The sequence below is a fragment of the Oratosquilla oratoria genome, chromosome 26 (assembly GCF_046742065.1).
Source record: "Oratosquilla oratoria isolate Oo_2021 chromosome 26, ASM4674206v1, whole genome shotgun sequence".
Classification (NCBI taxonomy): Eukaryota; Metazoa; Arthropoda; class Malacostraca; order Stomatopoda; family Squillidae; genus Oratosquilla; species Oratosquilla oratoria.
Genome location: NC_134802.1, coordinates 39,920,694 through 39,930,693, shown reverse-complemented (window position 1 = coordinate 39,930,693; position 10,000 = coordinate 39,920,694).

The window sequence follows — 10,000 nt, the reverse complement described above, 5'->3', positions numbered from 1 at the left end:
TCAAAAGATTTTTTTTTTTTTTTTTTTTTTCAGCATAAGCTTAATCTTTGCCTTGTGTGTTCGGGTAGGAAGGTAAGTAGCATGTGGGACTTTGTGTGCTTGAGTCTGAACAATTACTCACCACCGTGCCACAGCGGGACGTCACAAATGTGAAGGATATGATTAATTTTGTGGTCTCCAGTAGTATAATTCAATTTTTCTCAGTAAAAAGGTCTTGAGGCAACGATCTGAAAGTGGCGTTGGTAGATGGCACCGCAACTCGAAACTGGGAATAGTGGCAATGTTCAGTGTCGTAATTACCTCACGCTTTGTGATGTGCTTTTGTCTTTAATATCATGTGATAATGAATATAGGTGTGATACAGAACATACACGCAGTATCATGTAACCATTAGTGTCCTAGGTAATACCATTTATCATACAATGACGCAGAGATCGGTGTCATGTGCTGCGAGTGGATATACAAGGATGCCGATGTCGGCGCCCTGATTATATTTATTTTGTAGTGGTAGCTGAGAGACCCTCGTATTCTATGAACTGATTTGATCACGTTTTCTATGTTTATCATTACTCAGAGTGAAAGAGAACGAGTATTACAGCTGTAACTTTATATTTTATTACGCGCGTACCGTGATGCATCATCGAATCCTCGTACATCAGGCAGACTAACACTGCGTGCAAGTATTCGACTCGCATTGAAGAGTTTAAGTGTTGGGTGAGTCACGGTGAAGAAATTTTAAAGGATAACTAAATTAAACCCTTCAAAGTCTTTAAGGGATTTTCTCTCAGCTGAACAAACTTGGCAGGCGACTGACAGAATAAATACAGAAGACGCGTAAGACAACCAAAAGGTTCAGATTCAGCTAATGGATACAGCTACCCGCTTCAAGCCTGCCTTCATCCGCTGACTTCTGGTCTGTTTTTATGCCCCTCCTTTATACCCCGCCTCCTGCCCAACCTCACCCCTCCGACTTGAGCCCCGCCTAATCTGCCCCCTTCAATCTCTCATTCCCTCTCAGTATTTGTCCACAGCCCCGAGTTGCAGTCTCCATCAAGAGGTTCCACAAACAGCTTTGCCTACAGCCCCGCCAAAAGTTCCTGCGTTAAGCCCAGCCAACAGCCCCGCCTACATTTACCATCAGCCCCTTCTACAACCCGCCTACAGCCTCGTTCCGCCTAGGACTCCGCCCAGCGCCAGTCACAATTTGTCACTGTGCTGAGCATCACGTCAGCCGTGAACCCTCATCCTAGCTCCCCTCCTCTCTTCCGTTCGCACCCTCATATTCCTCCTCCTCTTCCTTGTCCTCCCCTTATCCTCTTCTTTCGTCACCCTCTCTTCTTGTTGTTTCTCTTCCTTCTTCTTTCCCGTCTCCTCTCCATCTCCTTTCCTTCTCCTTCCACGCTTATTCCTCCTCGACATCTTTCTCCTACTTCTCCTAGCCCTCCTCATCTTCCTATTACTCCTATTCACCCTCTTATTCCTCTTTCTCTAACTCCTCCTTCTTTTCCTCTTCCCCTTTCTCCTCCACCTCTTCCTTCTTCTCTTCCTTCCCTCCTCCTCCCTCTCGTACTCATCTTTATCCTTCTTTTTCTCCTCCTCCCTCTCGTACTCATCTTTATCCTTCTTTTTCTCCTCCTCCTCTTCCTTTCCTTCTCGCCCTCCTTTTTTGCGCTCCTCATTCCCTTCCTCCTTTTCCTCCTCCTGTGCCTTCTAACCCACTCTAGCATCCCCTCGTCTACTTGGCTCTTGGAAGCCACCAGTGCTGCCATACCAACCTTATTCTCGGACTTACAACACTACGTCACTGAAACTGACATGTTGTGATCACTTACCCTCGTCCTCAACTCAGCCAAAGCTCTTCCTCCAACTCGGTCATCCATAGCACTAATTTCCATTCGCTGCTTAGGGCGGCCTCCTTCAGGTAAATAAAACAGCTTGGTGGCGGCTAGAATAAATGCAAATGTAATTCAAGGCAAAAAAAGGAAGGTACTTTTAGTTTTGCCCGTCATATTAATCGACTTTGATTCTCGTCCCTGTCCTTGCTCAAATCCTTTGTATTCGTCCGCGTTTAAGTTAGCCATCCAGTATTCTCCCTTATCCCAAGTTACTTTCATCATTTGCTCCTCACCCCTTCCCGTAGAATTGAGCCTTCATCTTTATTCTGGTACAGTACTTTTAAATATTTACATGAGGCACCGGTTATCTCCAGTAGATGCTTCACGAATCACTATGAAAGACAGTTGTATACGCAGGAATCTGATACAGGGTATGGAAAGGTGCGTTGTGTTATCACCATAAATACGTGGGTAACTGTCGCACATTAAATTACCCACCTGCATGAATCGTGCATTTACTTTGCAGACTGCCACACACCAGCACCAACTAGCAATACGGCACTGTGCGTTGTTATGTCAGGATCATTCTACTCGCAAGTGTGTATGTGGAAAAAGAAGCTCGTCGATACTTTGTTAGTATGTGCTGATACAGTAAAAAAAAGAAAGGTTTCCATTAGCCAGTACTGTAAGGATTGTTCACCAGTTAAAGTCCCGGTAGGTCAAAACTCCGTCTGTTCATTTGTGGATGTTTTGTGCGTCTTTGTCACCTGAAGATAGCTCCCCAGAAAGTATTGAGGAATTCATAAACTAAACATTTTCGCACTAGACCCCTCTACTGTCTTCAGTATAGTCATAGGTAGTATAAGCTTTATCAAGGCAATTTTAAGTAGCTTAGAGGTGGACTCAGGTATTAGAAAGTCTCGATCGAGAAGCCTCTATCCTATCGTCAGATCCCTAAAACCAATGGCCTTTCTTGAAAACAGTTATAGTATGTAACTGTTGTCGAAGAGGCAATGTGGTGGTGTTCATCTCAACAGTCTTGACGATCTAGATTCTAGATCATACTGATGAGAATATCTTCAAGAGGGAACTGACGGTCACGGATACAGGTGACGCGGAACCACGTGAAAGGTAGTGTGGATGAGCAAACGGAAGGTGTAGAGACCCAAGAAAATCCACGATTACCTAAAGTTTACAGTATTCAGGGGCTAATTCATGCTAATAATCGAATCAGCGATTGTTACATCCGCCAGCGTTATGGGTGTTTGTACTAAAAATTGTGCTAACAGTCATAGATATGGTACGGTAGGCGAGGTGGTCAATACTTAATCGTTGGATTTATATTAGTCGGGATCTCCTCAGTGTAGATATGGATGGTATAGGAAGGGTGAGGAGCTGCATCCATGCAACGCTTATTTCAAATTAAGCTGCCTCGTTTGCCTAATCTCTGGTCTGAAAGAATTTTGTTGCGACTAAAATAGTTTATCTGGTGTGCTCCGACAGCCAGGGCTGTTGGGAGTCGAACTGATAATTATTATCACAAAGTGGAATTGATGCCGATGGAGCACAGGAGTATGGGAGAGTGAAGACATTCTTTAACTCTGAGGACGCTGAAGGGTACTAGAGTGGCAAAAGGCTGCAGTGAAAAAAAAAAAACAACGCTTGGCATGTGATCGCCTCTCGTTTCGTAGATTAGAGAGCCGCAGACGCATATCAGCTGGCAACGTTACTCAGGCCTTCCCACAGATCTCCAGAAGAAAGGTTTTTCATGTGCATAGTGTAGAACTGCTTCTATGTCATCAGCTGAAAGTATTAGGACGAGGCAGCAGTTGCCGGTTGTCAGGTCTCCTTGTGGATATATATTTTTCATGAAATACAGGCAATACAAAAACAGATAAAGAGATATCTTAGGTCTAGTCCAAAGACTGATTATCAGCCCCTCTGGAAGTGAGAAAGTTGACGGGGTTTGACGAAGGCGCCAGATAGATGACTATGAGGTCCCTCTCGCATGATCACCTCGACGATTCCTTTTGATACTGTTATGCTTTTTTATAATTTTACTCAAAGGATAATTACACCACAAATTTCAAATACAAATTTTCCTTATTGACTTTTAGATTGTATCTAAATAAATAAAATAAATTTTATTTTTCGTCGTCCTGGAATTATCTTACGTTTTTATTGTCATTTTTATTTCTACTGAACAAGTCGTCTGTTACAGAAATTGAAAATAGTGGTCGCCATATTGATGACGTATTACTGTAACCTTACATGTGGTAACATCACCCACGGAAAACTACATCATAACACACATACGAACGTACATCCATTCCCTTAGGCGATCATTCATCACATAATCAGTGCATGATAATGGCTAAGTAGCTAAAAACTCATCTCCAATGAAGACATATACCACATCCCCAAATAAACCCGAACACAAATTAATTCACATGAAATAACCACATAATAGAACCAACCATTTTATAATATAACCTATGTTTAAACCTTCCATTTGTATAACAATAAGACAAATATTGTTAAAGCTGTCAATTCCCCTCACCAAATGCTGACTTCAGCAATTAAGTGGTACATTAACCACGACAGGGCTGGGAGCCGGCAGTTGTTGTGAGGTGAATGTAGGACCCTTTGGACCTACAGAATGTATCCCTTCTTCCAATAACACAAGCATATGAAAAAGTGTTTGGAACTTTCCATAAAATAGGAAATTGGGAACACGCCAAGGACAATTACATGGTGGTAGTGGTACCGCCACAACCCCAAATAGAACTATTTGTCGTGTGCGTAGTGTTGAAGGAACAAGTGACTTCATATTCATGTACCCATACAAACAAAATATCAGAGTGGACACTTCATCCAATTTCGCTCACACTTGACATAGTGCGACCAAGTGAAAAACTTTCGTTCAAATACGAACAGCCCAAAGTGACCAAACGCGTCAGTGAAACTCCAACAGAACTTTCAAACCCAACCCCGTTAATACAATTTTTTTTTTATCTATGGACGTGCAAAACTATTAACCCTTGTGAAGCGTCTACTGTGTACACGACATTGTGGAATCACTACTCTTCACAACTTCGTATACCATAGTGCAAACCGTTGTTGCTAATTGGTACTACTAGTCCAATCACCTCCACCCCCTTTCTACCCCCCTCCTGGCCGGTGCTGAATCAACGAAGCCGCGAGCAAACTCAATCACAAACACCGGTGGATTTAAATTAGCTCACGGTCACCTGCCGACATTCCCAGCTGATTTATTGCCTAGAAACCATCATAACTTTGCCCCCCCCCCTCGCCATAAGGGATACAATCACTGGAAAACCGGTGCTGAACTCTACCAAGTCCTCACGATTCGCAACAAGATGACGTGACCTAGACAACCACCCTGCCCTCCACGACGCTCCAGCTTTACGAGTGCCTCGACTCACTCCACTCCACCCCGATCCAGGCCCGAGGCGAACCTTCCGCCTACAGGTTTTCTTTAAAAAGAAATTGATTGAAATAGATTAGCCTATTCAATAAAAATTCACTTCATCCAGAACTCAGTTATTTGCAATAAAACCTCATTGACCTCAAACAAATTTTCTCAAGACAGTATCCCTCGTGTTCTAACAATGTCAATTATCTGCTGTGCAATAATTAATTATAAAAAAAGAACAATCCATAACGACACCCACCCCATCGTCTGTCATCCAGCCAACTTTTCCTTCCCAAAGAATCATACTCCAGGACGGATGGATATTAGGTAATAAAATTGTTCATTTGTCATTACCATTCTGTAACTATATCATTGTGTAGATATTCTACTAATTCAAAATTTGCCAATATATACCAGGAAAGTTGAAGATTAGGTAATATTTTTTCATTTCCCATTACCATTTTGTAACTATATCATATTGTGTAAATATTTTACTAATTTTGAAAATTGCCAGTGTATTTTAATTTTTGTCACCATGTCACACAATACCCGATCACAGCCTGCATCCCGGAATCTGATTGCGTTCATTGATCAGTCCATTATAAACCTTAACAGCAATAACGGGCCTGAGGAAACCACAACTCAGAACCCAACCAATAACCATAACATAAACAGCCCTCCACCCAACACCGCTACCACCGTCAGCTCTACTCAAGCTTCAAATCAAGCTCTAACACAATTACATAACAAATCACTAGCCAACCCAGTACTTCGCAGACAACCATTCATTCTCCAAGATCAGGCACACCACCTCCAAATCCCCTTACACTAGTTCATAACCATTATACTCTACTACAAACCCAGACTATATTGCGGCGTGCGATGTTAATTTTTCTAACAGTAACATGACCCAGAACAAGCACAAAATCACAATTCTTAATAATCACTTCAATCCTCATGATGAATTTCGTCAACTTGCCCGCCTCTTGGAATCCAAATTGGAATCCGGTCTCTCATACGCGGAATATTGCTCAGAACTTAGGAAATTATTCAGCGATAAGGCAAAAAATAATTTCCATTTCCTATTCAAATTCCTAGAGTTCATGCGTAACCCCCCTCCTCCTCATTCCACTCCATTGTGTCACAAATAGAAGAAGTCTCTAAAATAATCAGATCCTCTCATAACGGTCCCTCTCCAGGGGTCACAACTTCCTGATTCCTGGAGTCTTTTCAATGGTCCATGATAGCCCCACTCCAGGACATCCCGGTAGAGACAAATGTTTGGCAACACCAGACGTGTATATTTCTGGCCTAAGATGTGCACCGACATTACTTGTCACATAGAACATTGCATTACCTGTAGCCAACTTCGTGGAGTTGAGCCCAGACCACTCCAAGTTGGCGAGGTACCCATGCCTTCAGAACCCTGGGACACTATGGGTATCTGTTGAAGTTACCTCCAAGCCGTCAAGGTTCCCACTGTGTTTTGGCAGCGATAGACTACTTCTCAAAGTACACGATCCTGGTACCCCTACCAGATAAATCGGCAGAAACAGTGGCCCAAGCCTTAGTAGACAATATGTTCTGTAGATACAACATACCTCGTCAGATACTCTCAGACAATGGCACAAAACTTCGAAATGAGGTCCTCCAAAACATAGCCAAACTGTACCACATCAACAGTATATATGCTATAGTGTATCACCCATAAGGAAACGGACTTGTAGAGAGAACAAACAGAAAAATCCTCGAAGTCCTCTGTCCTCTACAAGAGTGTCTTTGCGACGCATGTGAGGACTGGCTTCCACAAGTACAGGCCAGCATTAATGGCTCTATTAACTCAGCAACGAAGAAATCTCCTCGCCTCATAATCTTCGGACAACCCCTCCGTGTACCACGTAGAACTCGCTATGAATTTGATTTAAAAAAAAAAAAAAAAAAAAAAAAAAAAAAAAAAAAAAAAACAGATGAGACAACACAAACACTCGATCCTTGATTCTCACTCCAGGTAATGTCGCCATGCTTAAATACCACAACAGACCAAACAAACTCACTCCAAAATTCCTGGGCCCCCTTTGTGGTAGCGGAAACCCTAGGCAACAACAACTACTACCTGATAGACCCGTTCGACAACACCCTCATCACTGAACATGGAGAGAAACTGAAACCAATCAAATAATCACTTGATACCAGTATCATCCTAGACCGACGCGGTTTCCAACCAAACCAACCTTCACCTACCACCCAACATCACTCATCTACAATCAAGTAGCCTCAACCCCTACCTTTTACATGTTACTATGCTCGAGAAAGTAATTCTCTCTAAAAATAATATATTCTTCGTCCCTTAGGTTGCAGGACGTCATGAAACTAAGTGAAAGTTATCACGATCACTATTCACCAAACTCATTCCAACTATAAAAACCTTCTCTACTCTACTTCAGATCGTGTTCACTATGGCAGAATCATACACCCATACATCCTCCCATATACTCGCAACTAAAACAGAAATACATTCAGAAGTACCTAACCACACTCACACTTTCAGGGTATCCCTACCTCTCCACCTCATATGCGTCATCGCAGCCTTCTCTGGTGACACCCCATCGAGAATGGTCCTAGGAGTAAATATCAACCCTATAGGTACCGTTCTGTTTGTTCAAGCCACAATAACGGTAAATATGACGTTGGACATTACAAAACCTCACACAAACCTAGATTCAATTCGTAGATATATAGACACAAAAACGGCACGTTTCCATACCAACTTCAAACGCCATAGCCCTACAACAAACTCTTCAGAATCTAGAGACCGCATGTTCTTTTCAATTGCCAGCAATTGAACGGGGAAACATGATAACAAACCATAACAAGCCATGCCTTCTTCAGACAAAAGAGAGAACTCATAGATTTCATGGGTTTTATTTCGAGTTCCTATTTGGCATTGCCACAAAAGACATAGGAATCGTACAACAACACATCGATACAATGGTCCCCTAACTTCAAAAGATGGGAAAACTTGTCTTATTGAACCCTTAAAACGAACAAAACTTAGCAAGCTCAGTTAACACTCTTTTAGACCGTTTCGCACAACTTCACGAACATTCTCTCGCACAGATCTCACCTCCCGAGTTCACGAACTAGAAATTTTTACATTCTACACAGACACCCTCAATGAAACAAGTAAACACATATACTTAGTTAAACACAAGTACCTTGCGTTTCTGCTCGAACTCATTGACGCAGCCAGCGATAAAGCTACCCCCAAACTTCCTCCCCTTAGATAAACTAAAAACTGCACTCTCCATCGCATTGAGAAACCAACACCTAAAAATAATTTTCCCCAACGAACAGTTACGCAAATATTACCCCCTCATTGAAACAACATTAGGTACGGATGCAATCTATGCACATATCCTCCTCGACTAATATATATATATATATATATATATATATATATATATAAATATATATATATATATATATATATATATATATATATACATATATATATATATGTATATATATATATATGTATATATATATATATATATATATATATATATATATATATATATATATATATATATATGATGTAAGCGGAATAGGAAACACAGGAGTCTTAGTCTTGAGTTTATTCCTGACTAGTTTCGCAGGTATGCTTTTTCAAAGGAATATGTGTACAAACGGGCTGTGGGCATTATATACATGGGGTGGACCTCACCACCTCTCCGAGTTGCCATAGTTGGTGGCGAATGTGAACATCACATTGTGGCTCACGTAACAATGAAGACATTTTTATAATTAAATATGATAACACTAATACCAAAGAAATTATTAATAGAAAATGTAACAATAGTAATGATAACGATGAAGATAAATATTTAATGAATAATAATAACAATAATAACAAAAATGATAGTAGCAATACAGGAACTAATAACAATAAATTAAAGTAATAATAATAAAAACAAAAATAAAAATGATAATATTAATAACCAAGAAATAAGAAATAATTATTAATAGTAATTATGACAATAATAGTGAAAACAATGATAATAAAAACGAAAAAAAATTCTTTGGTATTAGTGTTATCATATTTAATTATAAAAATGTCTTCATTGTTACGTGAGCCACAATGTGATGTTCACATTCGCCACCAACTATGGCAACTCGGAGAGGTGGTGAGGTCCACCCCATGTATATAATGCCCACAGCCCGTTTGTACACATATTCCTTTGAAAAAGCATACCTGCGAAACTAGTCAGGAATAAACTCAAGACTAAGACTCCTGTGTTTCCTATTCCGCTTACATCAACCTGTCAGAATGTCTCAACATATATATATATATATATATATATATATATATATGTATGTATATATATATATATATATATATATATATATATATATGGGTTGGGATATAATCCCATTCCCATACATCTGCAAGAATCTAACAATTATCCACTACCATCATCAAATTCGAGGACGACCAATGGTATTCCTACATTCCCTCCTCTGACCTCCCTGTATGCAAATCCGCTTTTACTAAATTCCATGTTTACCCCACCTACCTTTTTCGTTTCTACCGCACCACAGAACCTTCCTGCATAAACCAAATCATAACATCTAACGCCAGAATATTGAACACTTGCCAGTTCAAAAAGGTAAACGCCAAGAAGAACCTACACACTCACATTAACATGGATCATTTCCTATTTTCCCCACT